General features: G+C 32.2%; 1 protein-coding gene across 18 annotated transcripts in view; it reads right to left on the bottom strand.

The window, feature by feature from the left end:
• Positions 1–24,413, bottom strand: part of SEMA3A (semaphorin 3A) — a 541,127-nt gene that overhangs the window by 120,181 nt on the left and 396,533 nt on the right. The gene's annotated exons all lie outside the window — the stretch shown is intronic.

Genomic DNA, 24,413 nt, shown 5'->3' with positions numbered 1-24,413 from the left:
CTTCTAAGTTGTATCATCCTAGTGATATTGACATGTCCTTGAGTACACAGAAGCAAGAGGTATATGATTTTGAAAGAGACCATATTATACGTGTTTCATTCATTTCCAATTGTAAGCTATTTATCTGAGCTATGTTCTAGCTACAGAGCTACACGGCAAGAATGAGCAGCAGGAAGTGGGAAGTGGAAAGTCGAAAGAACTTAATTTGCTATTAACAGGCCATAAGAAAGGAGTACAAAAGAAAATAAAAAAGGCATTTGATACATTGTGAAGTCGTCACTCCTGAGAAGTTAAGGTAACTTCTAATATTATAATCATAACTCCAGAAATTCTTTATTGATAAATAAAACAAAAGCTACTTGGTAAAGAAATATATTTTAAGTCATCTTTATTTATGATCATGTATAAAGACACTATTCCTTACTTTAAAAAGAAAAGGTTATATTTTGTTAAACTTGAAATAATTTAGTCCCAAGGTCCTTTTAAAGGGTTGATTAAGAAAAACTTAGGAGCATGTGGAATATGGAATATCTACAAGCAAAGTCAAAGATGCTATTAGCTTTTGAGTTCAAATAATTTCTATAAATTACTGCTATTATTCAAACTCAAAAAAAGTAGAAAAACTACATTTTGGCTTTGGCAAAATTAAAATATTGCAGATGTCATCATCTCAGAGCCATCATATACACCTAAAAATGCACATATTCAAATCTTGTCTCCTTTTTACAGGGTCACTTAAATAATGTATGATGACAATTGATAGTGATATTCTTACCTGTATTATAATAATTATAATAAAAATAGAAGTTTCATTCTTTAAATTTTATGTCAGAATTTGAGTCATTGGACATTTGTCTTCACAGTAATATATAACAACATTTTAAAAACTTAGATTGTCAAAATGTAAACCAGGCCCAAATTTGATTGAAAACCAAATTAATTAAAATTTTTTGGTAAATAAACCAATGTATGATAAGATTTCCTATCTTTAAATTTATATTAAAGGGCATTAAATGATGGGCATCTGTTATGAGATGGTTTATTTGTACATATATATACACACACACACATATTTGTACTTTACTATATACTATTATTATATCGAATACTAATTTGAAACCATATTTTTTTATTTTTTATTTTTAATTATTATGGATACATAATAGTTGTACACATTGTGGAGTAAATGTGATGTTTTGATGCAAGTACACAATGTGTAATGATAAATCAGGGTAATTGGGATATCTGTCAACCTTAGGCATTCATCATTTTTCGTGTGTGTGTGTTAGGAACACTCCAATTCTACCCTATCAGTTGTTTTGAAATACACAATAAATTACTGTTAACTAAAGTCCTCCTATTGCTCTATCAATCACTAAATCTTCTTCCTTTTATTTAATTGTATTTTTGTTCCCATTAACCATTCCCTCTTCATATCTACCTCCCGACTATTCTTCCTAGCCTCTGGTAACCATCACCAGATTTCTTTTAAAATTTGCTATATAATTGTATATCAATTCAAATAATACCAAAATAATGACTGACTCAGATAAGTAATAACCATGACTTTTAAGTAATAAAGACTTTTTATCTTAACATTTTATATAATCCATCCAAATATATAAAAACACTAAAGTTCAGAGAAATTGACTATTCAATATCAAGATTCAAAGTTTTCAAATCTTTCCCATTAAATAATTTGGCTCTTTCCGTGATAACCTCTGTGGGTTACTGTTACATTTATTACAAGCTCATAGTTAACGATACAAAAAGCATGATTCCATTCACAATAACAGCTAAATCTCAAGTGTCACTACTAATTATATTATGTTTCTTTTTGCTGACCTGTTTCAAGTCCAAATTTCTTCTTGGCTGGGCATCACCGATCATACAAGCAGTGGCCAAAAGCAGGTCTAAAAGCACTAATCATTTCAATGCAATTTCAGCTGGCCATATGTGTTTAATGCCTTTTGATTTTTGAGTTTAATATGGAAGAACCATTTATAATTTTTCTTCAGTTCTCTATTCAAGTTGCTAAGAATTATTTATTTACTTATTTTCCTAATAATGCTTTCAAAAAACTGATTATAAAGGCCAATGACTACCTGGCTATTGTTTTTACTTAGTCTTTGAAATTATTTTGAATGGTCAAATAGTTATAACAAAAAATCATATTTATATTTTGTTTGAAAATAATTACGAAATATAGCACGGGTGATAAAAATTACACAGTAGGAAAAATATGTCTAACTAGTGAATTGTAATTCTATTCAAGGAGTATTACAAATTTACATTCAGAAACATCTGAAAATATAAAGGAGACCTGTCAGTTTGTTCGACAGAGACTGTAAATTGAGAATAAATGAAAAAAAAATAGGTAAAATCATTTACAATGTAATCTGGTCACTCCAATGTTCCATAACATAAACCATAAAATAATTCCTATTCTATTTTGTTTAGAATGCCTAATGGCTAATTTGAACTTGCAAGTATTTGGGGGGAAAATGAATATAGTATATTAAATGGTTAGCAAAATAAATGTGGTTGTTCTATGTGACATAAAAAGTTCTTTTTAAAAAAGCAGAGCACTTTTTTATAGAGCTTCTTATTTTGTGGTTTTAAAAAATCAGCATTCCTGGAATTTGACCTTAATTTCCCATCATTTAAATGTATGTTCCCTGATATGATATGTATTGGAAAGCTAGCTCTTGTTTATTTGAAGACACTGAAATATTGCTGATTCCAAGATAGTATGTGTAGGGAAAAATGGAAAACTTAGCTTTACAGTTGATTACTAAAGAGCCACAATACCTGTTTGCCTAAAATATCCTGTTGCTTAAGTCAAAATCTCTGACCTTGAACAAAATAAGGTAGGGATCTAATCACAATGGTAAGAGAATTATTTTTTTTCTTTATACATACATTTAGAAAGGGATCTCTTTCAAATAAAGAGGATATCTATGTAAAGTAATACCTACCAAAGTGGATTTCTCAAGGAATGTTAAGAATAAGGGTCAAACATGAACATGTGTCAATATTAGTGAGGGTGGATGCTTCATTTGGAATGAGATTTTTTTTTTTCTAACTGCATCAATGGACTGCATTGAAGTTTAGGAGGAGCAAAGGGAGGATGAGTGGGGGTGTCATAGGAAACGAGAACATAGATGTAGGAGGATATCATATTACACAGGGATTTGAAACTGACCATAAAATCGTAGACACTATTCTGGGAGAAAAAAAAAAGTAAACTAGTGGGCTGGATGAGGGCAATGAGTGAACACATATGGAAGTGAAAAACTGTAGTAAGACCAGGAGAAGAGAAATAATGATAGGAACTGAACTGAGGAATATCCTGAATCATACACTAAAGCTATAAACTGTAGCACAACTGTAAATTTTAAAATGTTTATTTTTTTGCAAATAAAAATGTCTATTAACATTTAACAGGGAAAAATGATTAGAAACATGGAATTAATTTGTTGAACTATTTATATCATAAAGTTAATTTCCTCTAAAACACCCTTTATTTTATCCTAATTTTTTGATATCTTTCTTAACCTTTTAAAGTAAATGAAGCCAGCATTCTCCTCTAAACTTTTCTATCTTCCTTTTCCTTTTAAAAATAAATGAAGCAAAATGGAAAAGATGCATATGCATGGGTTGTCAGAAAGAAAAGTCTTGTTGTTAGTCAGAAGCTCTGACATACCCTCTTTTTTGGAAGAGGGATGTACAACTGAACCTTAAATATATTGTCAACCCAGACTGTTTGGCTCCCACAATTTTCTTTTTGCCATTGTTGGACACATTGTAAGAGTTTCAGCTTCCAAAGATACGTAGCCACACAGAATCAGGGAAAGGGCCAGAATAATGGTATTTTTCCTGCTCTTCTACCCCTGTTGCTATTATAACTTCTCTACGAGTGCTCTGTGTGATAAAGTCACAGAGCCAGAGCATATATGTCAAAGCCTGCTGCTGATGTGGCTACTACAATCACTACTACTGATGTCAACCTTTGCCAGCACTCTCCCTGGTACATGCATTAAACTACAGCAGCACAAATTGAGAACACAGGAGGATGCTGAGTCCTGTGCTCGTTCCTACAATGGTCTCTAGAATTAGCATACCTGGCTTTGAGTCCAGAATCTGCTGCTCTGTAGTTGTGTAATCATGACCTTAATCTCCTTAAGGCTGTTTGTTCCTATGCAATGATAACATATACACTCTTTGCTATTATTATTTTTAATATTTCATATTATATTATATTTATATATAATATATATTATTATATTTATATATAATATATATTATTATATTATATTTACATATAATATAATAATACATTATATTTATAATCCTCACAATTCTCACAAAAATAAAGAAAATAACTTGTGCTCCAGAGGGCACAACTCATATATATGTATATATATGGAACATATATATGTATACATATATATGTGTGTATATATATATTTTTTTTTCCACACTCACCTTTCAAGTATTGGCTGTGATTACATCAGCTAGGTTTTTGCCCAGCTTTCTGATAGACTTCTTTGGTGCTCTATCCTTCTTTACCCAATTACTTCATCACATACTCCACTAAACTTTATAATGCATGCTTTCATCATGTTAAGTAGCTACTCAGTAATTCTCAGCAGCTCTCTCTTTTCATATACATGATTTTCTTTCAAGAGTCTTCATAATTTGGCTTAATCCCAGTCATCAAATTTGTCTTTCTACTATTTTGTAATATTTGAAATCATTTGTAAAGAACATTCTCTTTATTATGCAACAAAGATGGTACATTTGCTATTAATTTTATGTCTTTTTTGTTGTATTATTCTTAATGAAAATATTTACATTGTTGCATCCATTTATACAAATTCCAGGCCATTATCAGTAGCTTATCATAGTTACTGTAGTAAGAGGTTAGTACTCATAAGGATCTGAGTTCAAATCATGGCTCTGTGATTCATTAGAAGTGTGATTTTGTGTTATTTAACATTTTAATTCTCATTTTTCTCATCTATAAAATGCAAAAAGTCCCATCTGCCTGTTTAGAATGTTACAGGAATTACACAAAATAACTTAATTGGCATAGTGTGTAGACATGGAGTCATTCATTTCTACAGTATTTTTTGTGATCCTACTTCATGCCAGGGGCTAGTGTTCTACAGCTGGATAAGACAGATCCAGCATTAGTCCTCTGGTGCTTACAGTATTGTAGGGAAGATCGGCATTCAACATAAACTTTCACAATATTCATGTAATTTTAATGAATATTCCTACAAGGATACTATCATATGAAAATATATGATGCTGATTGAACTTGGGGACTGGAAATGAAATAGAGATGGCTTCCCTAGAGGACATCTAAGTAGAGATGTGGGGGAGTAAATAGGTTACGCCAGAATGTGTTTTGGTGTAACTCAATGTGCAGTAGTTGATTATCGTTATATTGGCATTGTTGTTACTACTACCTTCTTGAATCCTTTTCTGAACACTTCATTCCCATGAACTTCTGTTCTCTGAAAACCTATTGCACAGCATTTTATTCTTTTACTATTGTTGGCCTTCCTCTATGTTTTTGCATTTTGTTTTACTCTTATTCCACTTTGCCTTGCAGTGTTCTTCTCATTTGCTGAAATGATCCTATTCTTGTTTTGACTCTTTTTGGAACTAGCTCAAATACTCTTAGGCATAATTAAATATCCCTGTTTTAGGGATCTTGTAGCACTTTGTAAGTAACTGTATTATACCAGTCATTGCTCTATGTTACATTTATTTTTCCCCCATATATGTAGTTCTGAGGGCGGGAAACATGTTAAATTTATCTTTTCATTATAAATCCACATGTTGTCATCACAAAATGAGAACAAAAAAGTGTTTATTAAAAGTATGCTTGCCGGGCGCAGTGGCTCATGCCTGTAATCCCAGCACTTTGGGAGGCCGAGGCGGGTGGATCACAAGGTCGGGAGATCGAGACCATCCTGGCTAACATGGTGAAACCCCGTCTCTACTAAAAATACAAAAATTAGCTGGGCATGGTGGCGGGTGCCTGTAGTCCCAACTACTCGGGAAGCTGAGGCAGGAGAATCGCTTGAACCCGAGAGGCAGAGGTTGCAGTGAGCCAAGATCGCACCATTGCACTCCAGCCTGGGCTACACAGGGAGATTCCGTTTCCAAAAAAAAAAAAAGAAAGTATGCTTGACAACTATGCTAGTTTTATGTCTCTAAGTAAATTCTAAAAGTTACTTAAGGGGAAGATTCCTGTCTTAATTCAATTTTATTTATCATTATCATAACATTGTAAAAATGGTATGTGTGTGTCTATATGCTGGTTGATTGGGAATACATTTTTGACATCTATTTAAATATGATAGAATCATTAATTAACATTTGACAATAAAATTTGACATATTCAGAAAACAATATGAAATGCATGATTCTATTTATTTTTCCACCTTTCTGCCTAACATTAAAACTACAAGAATATGAAATAGTAGTTGGAGAATTTAAAAATGCATAGGGTGCAATTTGATCTAGTTGATGTTTAAGTTACTTGCAGCAATGATTAATACAGGAAAGTATTCCTTTGTGAGTGAGAAGCCTCCCTTGTTGCTCAGAATGTTCTTTCATGTTAATGTTTTTTTTTTTCAGGATTTTAAACAGTGAGGGAGGGGGTTTTATTTGTTCAAAAAAGCAAAGTTATTTTCTTAACTTTTCAGAGCTTACAGTAAGAGTAAAAAAAAAAGGCATTGAAGTAATAATTCTCCTAAGACACAATAATGAGTCAATTTAGAGCTGTTAGGAAGAAGAATGCCATTTGGTGAAAACGTATATGTAAACACTCATCTTGAGCACCACTTTGCAGCATATTGTCAGAGGAGCAGTGCAAAATACTTCCCTTTAAAGAAGAATAGAAATCTCAAAATCTCACTTAGTTTAGTCATAACCGTTCTGTTTAGTAGTCTGTTTGCAGGAGAATATATGCTGTTGTATACGCACATATAATGCAACTAGTATAACTGGTACTAATTTTGCCATTTTCAAAATGAATGAAGTCCTATGCAAATGCAAATACGTCAACAAGAGTAAGAATTTTCAACTACATAGGTAACAATCTACAAAATTTGTCAATTATTACCATATGAATAAATACCGTATGGTAAATGTTATTTCATAGATAAAAAACAAGGAGTGTTAAAATTATTGATTTTAATGTAATTATGGGTTTGGAGTCAACCATATAACAGTCTGTAACCTTCAGTTATTTGACTGAAATCATACACATCTAAATTACATAAACTTATGCTATAATTGCAAATTGTCTAAACATCTAATAAAAAATATAGTCATTCCTTCAAAGCAATTATTAGTATTTGGATAGTAAATCATTATAGGGCTTCTTTTATAAATTGATTGCTTTTTATAATTATATAATTCTAAAGGATTTTTATCTATATACACATTTGGTAAATATATGTATACAGATAAACAACTTATAGACATGTACTGTGTATCACTTTATATACCTAGATTTATTATTAACTGAAAAGGAAGCCTTTTGTGCTATCAGACTAAATTTTAAAGGTTATGAACTGTGCTGAAGATGCAATATTGATTTGTAAACTTGATACATTTAATAACTATATAGAGACTAAAGTAGGACATTTATAAAATTCATTCTTAGAAAAATATATTTTAAAATACTATTATTATATGATGGATGATTTGAAGTTAGATCTATTTTGTTATAGAAAATAAATTTGAAAAATTATGCTCATGAAAATTTTAAAGATTTTGAAGTTTAATCCCATATATTCTCTGAGTAATAAAATAAGACAAAATATTATACAAGATAGTTTTCATTTTTTATGTTGCAGTGGAGGAGTAATTTTATGCAGTCCCCAGATTTAAAGTTTGATTTGGAAAGAAGTTGGTAAGAACTTTTAAGTAAAACTATGTGGGTTTAGGTACTAGGTAAGTGAGTTTTAATATTACATAGGAAAAATCAGCATGTGTATTTAATAAAAAGATGAGAAATTTTCAATCAGAGAACTAATGACTGCTAGATACACTCCCTCCTTTCTATTTCTGAAACTTCTTTATGTATTGATCCTAAAATAATGGACAGGCAATACAATGTTTGCAGACGATTTGTCTAAAACTGTGCAAGAATAGCCTACTACACGGGAATAGCATGTTCTCTCTGCAAGGAGGAAAGAGTCAACCTAAATGCAAAAAAAATGAAACACAAGACCCACGTTGAACAACTAATGCAAACAAGCATTAAAGCTTATGTGTGGAAGAAATGAAAATAAATAAAAGGGGAACCAAATGTATGCTTTTAACTAAGCAATTTTCTTTCTTTAAAAAACAAGAATATTATTTAATATTGATAATTTTAAAGTCATAATGATGTCGACAATGGTATCTATATTTATTTATTGAAATTAATAAATATTATCAAGTATGTAAAATATTCCAGATACTACACTGTAGAAAATTGTGTAGGTTAGCCGGGCGTGGTGGCTCACGCCTGTAATCCTAGCACTTTGAGAGACCGAGGCAGGTGGATCTCTTGAGGCCAGGGGTTCAAGACCAGCCTAGCCAACATGGTGAAATTCCATCTCTGCTAAAAATACAAAAATTAGCTGGGCGTGGTGGCTCATGCTTATAATCCCAACTACTCAGGAGGCTGAGGCCAGAGAATCACTTGAACCCAGGAGGCAGAGTTTGCAGTGAGCTGAGATCACGAGATCATGCCATTGCACTGTAGCCTGGGGAACAGAGTGAGACTCCAACTCAAAATGAAAGAAAGAGAAAGAAAGAAAGAAAAGAAAGAAAGAAAGAAAGAAAAGAAGGAAGGAAGGAAGGAAGGAAAGAAGGAAAGAGAAAGAAAGAAAGAAAGAAAAAGAAAGAAAGAAAGAAAAGAAAGAAAGAAAAAGAAAGAAAAAGAAAGAAAGGAAGGAAGGAAGAGAGAGAGAGAGAGAAAGAGAGGAGGGAATGAAGGAAGGAAGGAAGGAAGGAAGGAAGGAAATTGTGTAGGTTAATATAAATAATATTCTTTTACACAAAATATTTTATATTTCACATCTAACATAAAGAGTAAACGCCAAACTAAAATAGCACACACCTTATCAGGGCATGCAGGGTTAAGAATGTGGGTGGAGATTTAGAATGATAAATATTTACTGTCACAATCAGAAGCTATTCAGCCGAGTGCTTTACTAGGTTATCTACATTTGATCACAGTATTCCTTTGAGGTAAAACAATATAATTAAACTTCAGTCTAACACTGTGGATAATCCAAAGTGGTTTCTAAAAATTCAGTCAGGGTTAGAGAAAACTGCTTTAATTTGGCTCCAATTTTTAGGGAATATCTTCATACTTTTCTCAAGATGAATATCCAGAAACTTAATGATGTATTAATAACCGTGAGTGAAGAGTTTAAATAGAGCCAGTTTGATGATAATGTTCTTTTTCTAACCTGCAAAGCACAGAATTCTGAGATGCTTTATTTAGAATCTACATCAGTAAGTTATGAACAAATGAAATTCCATAATATTAAAATGTTATATTTTTTCCTGACAGATATGCAGGTTGCATTTTTATATAAGTCTACACACTACACTAAATTCTGAATTCTAGGCAGAGTACCCTAAGAATACTCTATCAGTATCAGAGTATCAGAATACTCTTGAGTATTAATGAATTAATGTTATACATGTGCCAAATGAATACGTGCTGTTCACATAGATTTTTTAAAAGGCATTTTTTTAAATGCTCCCTCTAAACCTTCTCAACCTTTGAAATACCTGATTGTTAAGCAGGTTGTGTCATCTCCTGCCAATTGAAATCTTGATGGAGGAAGATAAAAAGCAATTTTTTTACCCAAATAAAATTTACCATTATCCTCAGAGAGCTTTAATTTGAAACTCAAACGGTGGAGCATAGTTTTCTTGTAGTGCCACTTTCAGTGATTATCTTTTGCATGTCCGCGTGTACATACGAATGCCTTTGTTTCTACTTGTCTCCTTTGCACTCTCACTTTAAAACTCCCACTTCCTTCCAGTGTGGGGAAGAAAACTGCCGCTGAACATCACAACACTTTTCATATTTATTGCTTCCTGTGTGTCAGTTTCCAGGAATAAAATATAAACTTTAACATAAACATGCTACTTTTTTCAATGTGATAAATGAGTGAAAAGATCTCCACAAAATTTTTGTGTCATACCTAATTCAGAATATCGAAGTTTGCAGACAAAGAATTTCTATTCTATTTTAAGCAAAGGGCATGAAATAAAAGTTAACAGATATTATTATCTAGCAAATTCCAGTATTAGCCAGATTGGTTTTACCCAAATAGATCTTGAGGTATATTTCTTATTTCCTCCTTCCCTCCATGCCTCCTTCTTCCCTCCTTTAATTGTGGATGTGCATAACCTCCAACTATTTCTTTGCTAACTTACTACATAAGGACTGTAACAGAAAATAACTTTTACTTGCACTTCTGTGTAAATGTTATTATGAAGAATTCATTTAAATTTATTTTCTGTTAGGTCATATGTATACAAGGGATAAGACAATTGTGTAATACCAACCAAAAAAAAAATCAAATGTGTTAAAATTACAGGATAATATTTGTTAATCAATATAGATTATTCCTGACATATATTTGATATATGTCAAATATAGAAAATGACTCATATTGAAATATGGAGATACTACGTTTTATTTTTGAGAGACTCCTTTGGTGTTATTTAAGAATTCAAACTGGCTGGGGACATTTATTTCATGTTCTAATTCTAATTTGCACCATGTAACTTTTTGCACAAGATAAACACAAAAATAACGAACATTTGAGAGATGAACAAATGGTCTTCAACAGTTCAGAGTGTTTATGTGATGTGACTCCTACATGCAGATATATATCCTACTTCAGACAAAGTCTCTAAGTACCATTACAGCACTTACCACAATATGTGTATTTATTTACTCATCTGACTTTTTGCTGTGTTGCCATGAGAGCATATATAATGGTAGACTACAATACAAGTCAGTGGAACTTGTTCTGAAGAAGTAATGCATGAATTGAGATCAGAAGGATGAGATGGATTTATTAAAGCAAATATCCAAGAGAAGATCTATCCACGCAACAAAAACAATAAATGCAATGTCCTAGGAGAAGAGAGATGAGGAATGAAAAGGAACCGAAAGAACAAGACATACAATGTAGTATATATATACATTATAAAATACTATGCAGCCATAAAAAGGAATGAGATCATGTTCTTTGCAGGGACATGACTGGAGCTGGAAGCCATAATCCTCAGCAAACTAACACAGGAACAGAAAACCAGACACTGCATGTTCTCATTTATAAGTGGGAGTTGAACAATGAGAATACATGGACACAGGGAGGGGAACAACACTCATTGGTGCCTTTGGGGAGTTGGAAGGAGAGCATCAGGAAAAATAGCGAAGGCATGCTGGGCTTAATACTTAGGTGATAGGTGCAGCAAACCACCATGGCACATGTTTACCATGTAACAAACCTGCACATGCATCCTAGAACTTAAAAAAAAAAAGAAAAGAAAGGATGCCGAGGTGGGAGGCACCAGGAACCAAAGGCCAATTTCTACAATTGCTAGTAAAAAAGGTAGGCAAAGGAATGTCTGTACACAGAGGCTACCAGGCTACCATTTGCCTTTTTTGAAGTTTGTTCTGGCTTTGATGTGGAAGTCTGACTGGATAGGGTAAGTCAGGCCAGAGAGGGGAGAGGTGGAGAGAGTGGGATGTCAATTAAGATTGTTATTTCACGAAAAGGAACCATATGCCTTGGTGACGTTTACACTTCTGGTCTGCTGCCCAGGAGAAAAGTCCACTTAGTTCATTACATACAGGCACCATCTTTGAGGCAAATGTCCTTCTTTCCATATTTTTAAATTACTTTCTCCCTACGTCTAAAATCTTAAGTTTTTGCCTTTTTTTTTTTCCATGTTATACTTTCACTGATCTTAAACAGGCTCTGTTTTCCTGAACTTAAAGTACATATATTTTCAATAGCGTTCTTTTTACGTTATTATTTTAAAGAAATTAAGGCCAATTCAAGGTTAAGGCTCCGCTGGCATTATTATATCTAGTTGTATTCTAGAGCATTCATATGCATATAACGATGGGTGTTCTTATGAAAGAATGTCACATATGTGCATGTCATCTGCTAGATATAAGATTGGGAACTGCAGCTATGGCATTCAAAATCTTAGAAAATACTATGTTACGTGATAGTGGAATCTATGTTTCTAACATCATAGTATGACACCGATTCTAAAATAAAAAAAACCCACCACCGCTAACAACTAAAACACACTTTGCAAAACAAAAACTCACAAACCTGAAAGTACATCAAATTTATTAATTGCCCAATGAAATATTTTTGCTTTGAGTATTTGCTGTAGTTGAGAGATGGACAATGCCCAGGTAAATACATCTGTATATAGAACTGATCCACTTCAAAGGAATCACCTTTCCCACAGCAGACATTTGTTTCCTTAAGTGGAAAACTGATATAAGCCTACATTTACAGATATATATCCAAGCAGTCTAACATTAATTATATTGTTTATATAACACCTTCATAGTTTTGTCTAAGATATTGTCACCCACCATGAGTAAACATACACACACACACACACACACAAAATATATACTGTATATAGGTAATTTATTTATAATTTATATAAATAAATATACTGTGGATCTCTCTATATATTGCATTACATATATTGCGTATTATATATATTGTATATATATTGCATATATCTATATATTGCTATATATAGCATTATATGTATAAAATGCATTTATATATTACATTATATATAAATATGTTTATATATATTATTATATACCATTATTGTATAGCATATACATGGCATTAGATGTATATAATGCATTTATATATTGCATTATATGTTATATATATTATATATATATTATATATAATATATATATTCTATATATATTTTTATATATATTTTATATATATATATATATATAATATATATATATATATATATATTCCCATTGAAAACATTTGTAGGAAACTCCCTTCCGGATTTTTACCTACTTTAAACATAAATATAACTGAATTTATTTCAATATTTTTCTCTATGTCAGACTTTATCTCTTTGGACTAGTAAGGTCTGAGGCTATAAATAACTTGGCTTATGCATTTTATCTTTTTTTTTTCATGCCCTATGTCTTATGTCAACTAGTCTCCATTCTGTTCACTAAACCTTTATTCTAACAGATGTTGCTTTTTTTTTTCTTTTCCTCTTTCATGTTATCCAGGGGAGATCAAAGCATTTAGTCATTCTGGTCCACTGAATGCAGAGGTGTGAGTGTGAAATTTTGCATGATTCCTGTGTTCAGGTTGCTTCTCTAATGTTTCCAATTACTTTATTTGATAATATTTGATATGTGTTGACTGCTTCAACTGATAGAAATCATCTTAAATCCAACTACTTTTATGAGAATAAAAGTTCCTAAAGTATTGAAACAATATTCAAATTTTGTCTACTTTGATGAGGCAGTTGATTCATTTTCAATAAGTAATACTATTTTTATAAAAGATATCATAAACATTTCCCCTGAAATTACATAATATAGTTTATAATCAGACAATTTATGCACGAAGAGGTCAAAGACAACTATATTTTAACAATAATTATTGAATGTTACTAATAAGCATTCAATTTATTTTAATTTTTGAATACAAAATGTTATAAACATCTTGAGGTACATGGAAAATTGTGGCTTTCATTCCCTTTTAAACATTTGGCAGTGAGAGTGAAGGCAATGTAACATAATGGAAAAGACTCTGAATTAGCTGTCAAGAGAATTGAGCTTAACTTCAGCTCTTACCACTAAGTAGCCAAGAGATTTAAAGATACTTTTTAACTAATTCGAGTTTAAATTTTCTACATTATAAAGTGAAGGATAGGAACTAGAGAAGCTGTACAGTAACTGAAAGCTATAGTATTTTATAAACTTATTTTTTAGCAAGAATTTTATGGAAATTTTGGCCACAGCTTTTCTTTGGACATGTGTTTTTCTCAAAGTAAAATACCATATATTGTTGAGCTTTGTGTTCAGTATAGCATTAAGCATAAGTAGTTATGAGTATACAAACATTTCCAAATGAATTTTTTTGCACTAAAATATTCCAGATGAAAATTATTTTCTTGGAAGCATTAGTTGAAAATAACTTCATTTTTGTCTTAGGATATTATCAAATTTTTTAGACTTCTCTAAATACAAGGTAGAAAAGTGAATAGGATGAAATTTTTTGTCATTTATGTGTCAAACACATCATTTCATTTTGTCTTTTCATTTCACCTCAAGTTGATTTTAATTCACAGACAGGAAATTGCTGATTGCCTCTGATGCACCTTATAAAGCAGGTACACAAGTCACTTCTATTTTTCTGGATTTTCATATGATAAATATTGAGATATTTTGCTTACCAGTCACATACGTTTTTCCCATTCTGTTAGATAATTATACATTTCTAGAAAATAAAATGTTTACATATGTCTAAGATACTGTGCAATTTTAACATGAATTTTAAAATGTTTCCATATTGCAGTTAGAAAAGTTATGATCTGGTGTCAAGGTAGTACCTAGAAATGCTATCTAGCATGACAAGAATAAGGATTCTTAAGGGCAAAGGTTACAATTGTCCCCAAGATTGAGGCCAGCAAAGGGCAAGTAAATGTGGGACGCCAAGCATCCATCTGTTCCAGGTGAAGCAATTTAAATATGAGGTAAGACAGTTATTAAATGCCAACAAAAGATAAATCAGAAGAAGCCACATTTGCCAGGAGAAAAGCACTTAAAAGGATCTTGAACCCTGGCACGTATACAAAACCGCATTTGCAACACAAGAAAAATACAGACTTTTAAGCCTCTGTATAAAGCTTTGTGCTAATCTCAAGTGAGGTAACTGATTGAAACAGAAAGTAGTCTAATATTTATTAATCAGTAATCTATGTTCTTTAGTGTACATGCATAGTGAATAGATAAGTATTTTTTAATCACAACAAAAATACAGGGGTATAAAAATGCTGGTTTAAGAGACTGGTTTAATGTCATTTCAGTGGCAGCAAAAGGCATACAATGAATCAGTGGCAGACTTTCGAATTGATTTTAGATCCCATTAGACTCGCTTTTTAACTGCTCAGCAGTTCCTGGGATTGCTTTCAGGGACCAAAGATACACAATGGATAAAATGGCAGACTGGAAAATAAAGATAAAATAAAAATAGAAAGTAGTCAATGGATGTGGTTTGATTTCTGATAATTTGAAATAATACTCTTTTTCACCTATAAATGTATAAATCTTAAAGCTGTATTTGGGTAGTATTACCAAATATTCTATCATTTTTACAGAAGTAGATTTTAAATTACTAAAGAATAATAGCAAAATATGCAAGGATAAAAATAATTGCATTCAATGAAAGTTGAATAACTATGGCATTCGATTTTTTAAAGCAATGATTAAAGGACGACCCTTCACATAAAGATATATTTCTCCAAATACATTTGTTCCTGCTGGAATTTCCAAAGATTCATAAGTACAAAATTAGAGTAAAACGTAGCCTTTGGAAAAAAATGTAATATTTAAATATTCTTACAGCTAGGGATAGCTTGAAAAGGCCCATTTACATTAGAAATAATAGAATAAAGAGTATGACCATCTTCTGATATTTAATAATAATTTATGCTATATAAAATTAAGTATTTGCTGATTCTTAGAGTATAATTGGTTGATAATATACTGGTATTCATACTTTTCTGTGTATTTAAAATATTACATGATCAAAATATTAGGAAAAAGTAAAAAGACATGCTTCATTGCTAAACTTACTTTGAATGAGAGTTAGAAAACATTTTATTTTTATTTTAAGTAATCTATTTCAAAATATTTGTATTAATGCTACAAATCCTAACTTTTTCCTTTTGGTAAAAAATATAGTTATATTTTTCGTTGATTGTAAAACATGTTACTGCTCTTCTTCTTGTCCAGGTAGAAGTAAGGTAGGTGGGTTTTATTTATCTTTGCTCAATCCCTAGAATTTCTACAGAGAGAATTAGTAGTAACAGAATAACTGTTTTGTGGGGTATTCTAGCACTAGTTTTATTAAAACACAACTCCCAGTTTATGTTATTACTATAATCTTTTAAAGGACTCTGTGAGTTTGCCACTGCCAAGGAATTTTACCAAGGTGACATACACTATTTCAGCATGAAGAATCTAATGTTACTTTCAAGAAGGTTCTTGATAATGCAAGTTGTAATGGATTTAACTTGAAATTCAAAGTTTTGAGTGTTTAGAACTAAGTATTAATAAGCACATCATATAGCATAATCTCAATGGGGTATAATATTGATGCCATTAGAAAGGCCATTTGTTATGATGGGCATGAGGACAGATGATATACTGGCTGTGTGATGTTATGTAACACGTTGAACTTCCCTGAGCCTTAGTTTCCTCAACTGAGAAACAGAGATAATGCTTCTTTCACAGAATTATTAAAATCAAATTATATAATTTTGATAAAGCTATCAACCATGCCAACAATAATAGCCTCTAATAGTAATAAAGTAATAACAACAATCGTGGACAATAGTTATAGCAGAAGATAAATTGGATAGAATAACCAGAGATTAATTAGAATTGCATTTTCATTAAAAATTTGCATAATTATTATAAGCTATAATGTAGTAAAGAAGTATAAATAAAGCATGGCTTAGTGATTCTTGATGTTAAAATTTACTGTTTCTAAGTGTTATATATTAAATCTTGTTTCTTTCTGTTCAGTTGCTTTTTGTTTTTTGAATTATTTTTAAAAGAAAAGTGCATTTGAATTACTTTCACATATACATTCCCCAAAATAGCATTTTCTTTATTTACGAGTAATGGAGAAACTCTCCTTTGTGATATGCTATCAATGCAAAATTCACATAACTTTGCCTATAGTAGCTTAATGTTTTATGCACAACATAAATGCAGCTTAACGCAGCTGATTTGTAAGCTCAGGAGTTAAAATTAAATGTGCATGAACCACAATATGCTATAAAACAAGTTTGACTAATTCACAAAAGAATCATAAACCCTTTTTTTAATGAGGAGTTTAAACAGTGTCATCACCTCAGTTATATTTCATCTAATGGCTTATGAGATCTGGCTATTATTTAGATATCTTGATGTTTTCATTTGAGAACTGTAATTTTACGCAGCATCTTTCACTCAATATCAGAATAGGGTCTTATCATGTCATTACTGAACTTTTGCTATAGCCTCAAAAGAGGATGTTATGTATATGTCTATTAATTTTTCTCCCATATTTATGCCAGAAATATGTTTCAAAGTGAATCATGGCAATAGTGGTTTTGTTTGGCTGAAAACTTGCATGGTTCTTAACTAGCTTGCCTAAACTAAATTTGATCTTAACTTTCTCGTCTCCTTTTTTTGAAAAGCAGTAAACTCTATGCACACTGGGCTATTTGCCATTTCCCTGCTGGACTATAATCATTTATGTTCTTCTCCTTCCATTCACTGTTTCCATAGCCTGTCTATCTTCTAAATCTATCAATATCTCATCCATTTCCAAATTCCAGTTCGAATAAGATGGCCTTTGTTTACCTCATTGAGTGTTCCCTTATTTACACTCATCACTTTGTACAAACGAGGCGTGCACTAAGTATTTCTGAAGTGTAAATCCAGGAGAAAAAAATCACTCCGACATAGTCCTCTAAACCAGAACTAATCATTTTACTTTTCTTCTCCTATTGTAAGGTGCTGGAATGTCCTTTTAAAGGTGCAGGTTCTGGATTCAGACATGAACTACTGAATAGCATGTTTGCCTCAGGTCTATTACAAAACAATTACGAAAAACCTTACTTTTCTCATTAGTAAAATGAAGATACTGAGAGTAGCTACCTCATCAGATTTTGTGATAAGTAAGTAAAGTAATACTTTTAAAGTACAGGATATATATTCACCGTTCAATCAATATTAGTTATTGGGAGTATGATTTGTATTATTGCAGATGTCTTTACCAACACCGAAGTTAGATTTTTGTTTCTATGTGAGCCCTTTGAGGGATGATATTTGTGTTCGTATTCCTTACAATTAATATTAGAAAATTAAGAAAAATTATTCCTAGGTTTTTATTAAAGCCATTCTTATCACTACTGAATCATTCATATGAATACAAATTGCTTCCAAGGTCATCTGGGCATTGTTCATTGCAGTTGAGCAGTATTGTAGCCTCAAATCTGAAGAAACATAGATATGAATGTTAAGCCTCCATTATTCTCTAGTACTCTCTCAGATATATCTAATAAAACCTTTATTGCAGAAGGTTTGCTCATGACCCTTTTCTTTTTCACCTCAGTGCTGTTCTCATTACCTCATGCTGATTCTCATCCATGTCCCTGCTATTTCTACTTCCCCATCTCTCATCCTGTAGGAGAATCATGGTGCAATGCTGAGACTGAACACAAGAATACAGCTGACTAATCAGACTGCTTCCCCATGGAACCCTATGATGTCATTTTTTTTCTTTACACTGCAATTGCATTTGTATCAGTACAAACACATCTTAGCAATTTAGATTATGATATATCTTCTGGCTTGTTATAATTGCATGTGTATGCTTTTACAGCAAGACTGTTAGATCCATAAGGTTAGGTCCTTTCCATATAAAAAGCTTTCATGAAATGTCATGGATAACAAGAGGGGTTCCATAACTTTGGATGCAAACAAAGCTATGACATCATTATCCTCCTTTTCACTATTCCAGAGTAATAGTTATTTATTTTATCTTCTCTTGGAAATAAGGACTGTTTCTACATATTTGGTGAATGTCAACTGACATTATGCAAAATTTGAAGCTTTCACCATAAAATGATCTGAAAATTTACCGTTATGTTAAAACCACTGTGCAACTATAACACAATGGTTTTCTCCCCCCACTCTCTTGAAGTTCAATTGTGCAACATGTCAGGTTTGCTGGGTTATACTCCAGTTAGTTCTAACCGCTAGATCATTCAGTTTTGGTGACAATGATGTTTTTAAGGGGGTAAATGTAAAACAGTTTAAATAATATTATCATAAGCAACAATACTGCATTTCAACTATCAGATATTAATTTTTACACAAATGCTCATGTAGGTATGATGATCACCTGTCATTCTGCATTCTATCTTTGCTTTACTTTGTAGGACTGAGCTGTCCTATACGGGAGCTACTAGTCAAATGAAACTATTGAACATGTGAAATGAGACTAGTCTAAATTTAGTTGAGTTCTAAGTCTCACAAAAACTCTAAATTTCAAAGGCAGTACAAAAAATAATGTCAATGTTATTAATAATTTTATATTGATTACATATTTAAATAATATTTTGGATATATTTAGTTAAAATAAATATATTAAAAATTATTTCACCTGTGGTTATTTTTATTCCTTTTAATATAGCTACTAGAAAAACTAAATTACATATGCAGCTAGCATTATACTGCCTTTGAACAGAGGTGTTCTAGAAAACCCTAACTTTGATAGACTCTAATGGAAATTACAAAAATGAAGTTTTAAACAAGGGTGCTAGTCTAAGTCCTATCACCAATAAACTGTGTGAATTTGTGTTAGTGATATCAACTCATATGACTTATTTCAAGATGCTAATTTAGGATAAAAGTGTGACTATTAAAGTGTGCTTTTCTACTTATCTGCCTTAAGAGAGTTTCTTGACTTATTTTTTACAAATCATGGTAATGTTTCTATTATGAAATATGAGTTTTAGTCATTTTTTAAACCACAAGCTATCTGGCTTTGGCTGTGGAAGACAATGATCTACAAGTACGAACTGGATGAGACATTAATCCAGTAAGGAAAAGAGCAGTATTAAAGCTATGCAGAAAAAATGTGCTAAGTCTGGAGCAGCAGAGAGCCATTGGGACCCATAGACCAGGGCTATAAAATTAGGGCAAGGAGAGTATCCTCTGGTGTGAACACAGAGAAGGAGATTGCATTATCGCTTTTTCTTTCTTTCTTTTTTTTTTTTTTTTTAACAGAGTCTCACTCTTGTTGCCCAGTGGTGTGATCTTGGCTCACTGCAACCTCTGCCTCCCGGGTTCAAGCAATTCTCCTGCCTCAGCCACCAGAGTAGCTGGGATTACAGATGCCCGCCACCACATCTGGCTATTTTTTGTATTTTTAGTAGAGATGGGATTTCACCATGTTGGCCAGGCTAGTCTCGAACTCCTGACCTCAAATGATCCGCCCACCTCAGCCTCCCAAAGTGCTGGGATTACAGGGGTGAGTCACTGTGCCCGGCCTTTTACACTATCTTTTTAAAAACACTTGTAAGGTGTCTTCTAGCATGCTGTCAGAGTTACCACATATTTTATGGGTTTTTTTTTTTTTTGACAGTAACTAAGTATATGCTCTTTATATTTAAAATTAAGTACCAGCAAAATTGGAAAAGAAATCCAATTAAAATTAGTTATAGCAATGAAACACGACAATGACATTGCTATGTATACTGAAAAGTAAATACAATTTTGCAGTGTGAACATAGTCCTAGTACCCAGAAGCTACAGTCATTGCGGTGGGCAAATACACTTTCATGCGCTCTGGGATGATTTAATTCTCTCACCATTTTTCTCTATCTCAACCACAGCAAAATCTTCCTTCATACCATGTACTCTGGCCTTACTTTGGCCCTTAGTTGGCAGAATATAGCATTTGCATATCGAGTCAGGCTTTGTTTCTTTCTCATTAGCCCAATACAATTAAAAGAGCATTTTTGGCATTTAAATAATCATAAGCTTCAAGCAAATGAGGGCACTAAAATTTTAAATTAAAAAAATAAATTATGACTGTGGGATAGCCATCCAAATAATTAGAATGTGCTTATTTCATTTCTTCACATTAATATCAGAATAAATCATCACAGTTAAAAACAAGACTGAGAGATAACTTACCGATGTCCATTTATTAGAAACACATTGCAGGAGGAGATGAAGGTATTCTGATTTCAGGAAATTCAGTCTAAGTTTGTTATGCTACTTTTCTTATACTTTAAAAAAATAACAAACTTACTCCTTCTTTCTCATCTGCAGATTCAAGTTGTGTTTCCACTCTTAAACTTTGGTTTTAAAATGAAGTTATTTACACAAGGAGACAAAGAGGTAAAAAATGAAAATAAAAATAAAACATAGAACTAGAGTCGAGAGGTAAAAGAAGGATTATGAAGGCTGGAGAATGAAAGGGAAGATGAAAAAGTACCAAACAGGTGAACAGGCAATGGGATTTAGTGTTATTTTTCATGTTTTTGTAAATTTAATATTTATAACAAATTAATGGAAGCTTTTATGACTAGAAATTTCCTCTTAAAGTAGATTATATGGGAAATATGTGTAAGGGAATCAATCAAAAGAGGACCCATATATGAGAAAGAGTAAGTAGGAGATAAATAACTCCAGTGACTGTCTCACCCCAGTAAATGTAAGAGCTTTGATCCAAACTAGGTATTAGTCTACAAGGAATAGGAAAACATGTTTATGGTTAATATTAACTGTATACGATGTAGTCCTTACCTGCATTGATTTCTGGTGAATAAAGAAGTCATTCAAAAATCAGATACTATAGTGCTCACTTTGGCAGCACATACACTAAAAAACAAAGTACTATAGATAATATATTATTTTAATAGGTGATTGGGAATGGCATTATTGTACCAATATGGCCTTATAAAAACTGTTTAAATTTGTCCAAATACTTTACCTGGCAATAGGTATGCTATATGTGCTAAAACACAAAACTAAATATCCTTCAAGGTAAGAATTTAATGCTAACATTTCTATTTCTATCTGTCACTGTTTTTAGGGGAAAAAAAGCTGTCAAGTATTATCAGTAGAAAACTTTACAATTGAACATACAAGAGGTACAGGATAAATGAATGTTAATCTCATAACTATTGTGCTTATATATCAAATATTCAGGGAAATCAAGTCAAAATATAAAACGCTCAATTGAAATGTTTTAATTAAGGGTGTGAAGGATGTTCATTTGGATTTTGGTATCTTTTTTTTAGCATTTTGAAATTTTTTTATTGTTTCAAAGTATGACTTAGGTCACTTTACTCCCTCACTTAAGCACTAGTTCTATTAATTTTGAGAAATAGTCTTACTGATAATATTTAGAATTTAGAACTTTAACAGTCCAAGCAAAAGTACACTAGTGAGTTGTTATCTCAGAATTTATTAACTGCAAAGCTTCTCCTCAAGTACAAACAGCAGATCATTTTAAAATTTAATTTTGAATATAAATGATGGTACTTTATTAAGCATAGTAACTTGTACAAGTCTATCTTCCAACATGATTCAAGTATTGAAAGATTAAGATAGAAAAACCTAGAAACCATATATGGACTTTAATCACATTTGGCTCAGGTCCATAGTGCAAATGAGGGATACGCTGCATCTGACGGAGACAATGAACAGTTGAGTTGCCAATGAATCTCGACTTTTCTCACTGAGGCTAGCATGCTACAAAATAAATACAGACTCCAATGTAAGATCTCAGAAAGACAATCCACCTACCCAAAAGCAACTCCTTATTGTTTTCCCAAGATATCTGAATTTCTCAGTTCCAGTACCAATTCGTAGAAATAAACTTGCTCTTCATTGGACTAAATAGTATAATAAATTGAAAGAAGTAACTCAACTAGAATGGGTTAGATTAGAAGTATAAATTAGTCGACAGAGCATTACCTAGTACTTAAATAACATTTTGGCCTGGGGCACTGTTACTAAGAGGATTGATTCAAAGTTTTGCATCAGAGCACACTCCTATTTCTAGTGGAAGGGAAGAACCAGACAAAACATTTTATTTCATATATAGATATATTGGTTGTCATTGTGGAAATGACCTTAGAGATAGCCATTAAGCCTCATTGCATTTCTTAATGTCCCTTTGGTTCTATCATAAATCTCAATCATGATATTATGAGAGTATTTATAGAGTTAATACAATTCAGTTCTCATCTGGGCCTGCCTTTTTTTTTTATTATTTTTTTTTATTTTAGATTTCCTGCCAGTAAGTAGAAAAGACCCATTTGGAATTTGAGAAAACATCCTGAGACATCTTCGAAAATCTGTACTTCTCCTAAATTCATACTTTGTTTTATTAACAGATGTAAATTTGAAGGGGAAATACCATATCCTGTAAGCCATTTGGGAATATTTTGCCTCTCAAGGATGACTCACACTTTTCATTTCAATGGCATGGATGCTGAGAGCTTAAACTCCAAACTCATGTGTACTCTAACTCTAAATCAATTTTTCCATGAACTCTGCAAGCATTTTATGATAAACACACACATGTGTATGACGTATGTGACCTCACTGGCAGTTTTCTGCAGTGTCAAGTGTTATTGGAAGATACCCAAGAATTGATTGACACATATCTTACAGAACTGGAGTTAATTAATAGGTCTACCAATTCCCAAATGTACCACAGGAAAGAGAAAATCTGTTTAAGACAGCAATCAATGACATACTGTGTGTGGTCAGGAGGCATTCATGATACAGCTAAAGTAGATTTTGGAATACGCTATTCAGGAGTGTAAATACAGTCAGGTGACACATAACATTTTGGTTAATGATGAACGGCATGTAGGATGGTAGGCCCCTAGGATTATAATGGATCTAAAAAATTCTTATTGCATAGTGACCTCATACCATTGGAAAGCCTTGTCTCTCTTTACATATGTTTAGATGAACAAATACTTATTATTATGCTACACATTGCCTACAATATTCAGTACAGTAACATGCTGTACAGGTTTATAGCCTTAGGAGCAATAGGCTCCACCATATAGCCTAGGTATATAGTAGGCTATCCCATCTAGATTGGTGTAAGTACACTCTATGATTTTTGCACAACAGTAAAATAGCCTAAGGACATATTTCTCAGATTCTATCTCTGTTGTTAAACGATGCATGACTGTATTGCTATTAAAATGCCTGAAGAGTAAAAGACGTCTGTTTTCGTAACTAGAAGACGAAACTGAAGGTTATTTTGCAAACGGTTGTATTATAACTTTAAAGGAACCATTAATTTCTTCCTATAAGATCCAAACCTATTAAATAAGAAAGTAAGCCCTGATTTCCTTCAAAGTGATGGGTTTTACTTCTGGGACATTCTGCCATATATGATGATAAGTCTATAATGTCATTTTCTGACAATGGAGTTTCAACATTCTTGAAAACAGAATGTAAGATGATAAGTTGTTTTAAAGGAAGAACACTGCAAAGAAAAAACTGCATGTTTAAA

This window comes from Gorilla gorilla, chromosome 6 (genome assembly GCF_029281585.2).
Source record: "Gorilla gorilla gorilla isolate KB3781 chromosome 6, NHGRI_mGorGor1-v2.1_pri, whole genome shotgun sequence".
Classification (NCBI taxonomy): domain Eukaryota; kingdom Metazoa; phylum Chordata; class Mammalia; order Primates; family Hominidae; genus Gorilla; species Gorilla gorilla.
The sequence above is the reverse complement of the archived record's forward strand: the minus strand, read 5'-3'. Positions and strand labels throughout refer to the sequence as shown.